The sequence below is a fragment of the Triticum aestivum genome, chromosome 6D (genome assembly GCF_018294505.1).
Source record: "Triticum aestivum cultivar Chinese Spring chromosome 6D, IWGSC CS RefSeq v2.1, whole genome shotgun sequence".
NCBI classification, from domain to species: domain Eukaryota; kingdom Viridiplantae; phylum Streptophyta; class Magnoliopsida; order Poales; family Poaceae; genus Triticum; species Triticum aestivum.
In genome coordinates, this window is record NC_057811.1 from 64,194,358 (window position 1) to 64,195,258 (window position 901).

Sequence of the window (901 nt, forward strand, 5' to 3'; positions counted from 1 at the left end):
TTACTAATTATTTTGAGCTATAAAACCCTAAAATTGAAAAGCATTTCAAATGAACTCTGAAAAGGTTGAAAGTTGGCATGGTATCATCATTTCATCCACATAGCATGTGCAAGAAAGTTTAGAGGGTTACGGCAAAAACAGGATGCACTTCGTGTACAAAACGGACAATCTCTTTCAAAGTATCAGGATTTCATACGGAAACTCGTCTGTTACAAAGGGATTTCATTTTTTTAAACTTATTTGAACTCCTGACTTTTTGTGTGTTCAAAATGCACCATTCAAAGCCACATCATCATTTTTCAATCCTTTCTGACTTCATTTGTTATTTTTCATGCATTTACTAATTATTTTGAGCTATAAAACCCTAAAATTGAAAAGCATTTCAAATGAACTCTGAAAAGGTTGAAAGTTGGCATGGTATCATCATTTCATCCACATAGCATGTGCAAGAAAGTTGAGAGGGGTTACGGCAAAAACTGGATGAACTTCGTGTACAAAACGGACAATCTCTTTCAAAGTATCAGGATTTCATACGAAAACTCGTGTGTTACAAAGAGATTTCATTTTTTTAAACTTATTTGAACTCCTGACTTTTTGTGTGTTCAAAATGCTCCATTCAAAGCCACATCATCATTTTCTATCCTTTCTGACTTTATTTGTTATTTTTCATGCATTTACAAATTATTTTGAGCTATAAAACACTAAATTGAAAAGCATTTCAAATGAACTCTGAAAAGGTTCAAAGTTGGCATGGTATCATCATTTCATCCACATAGCATGTGCAAGAAAGTTGAGAGGGGTTACGGCAAAAACTGGATGCACTTCGTGTACAAAACGGACAATCTCTTTCAAAGTATCAGGATTTTATACGGAAACTCGTCTGTTACAAAGGGATTTCCTT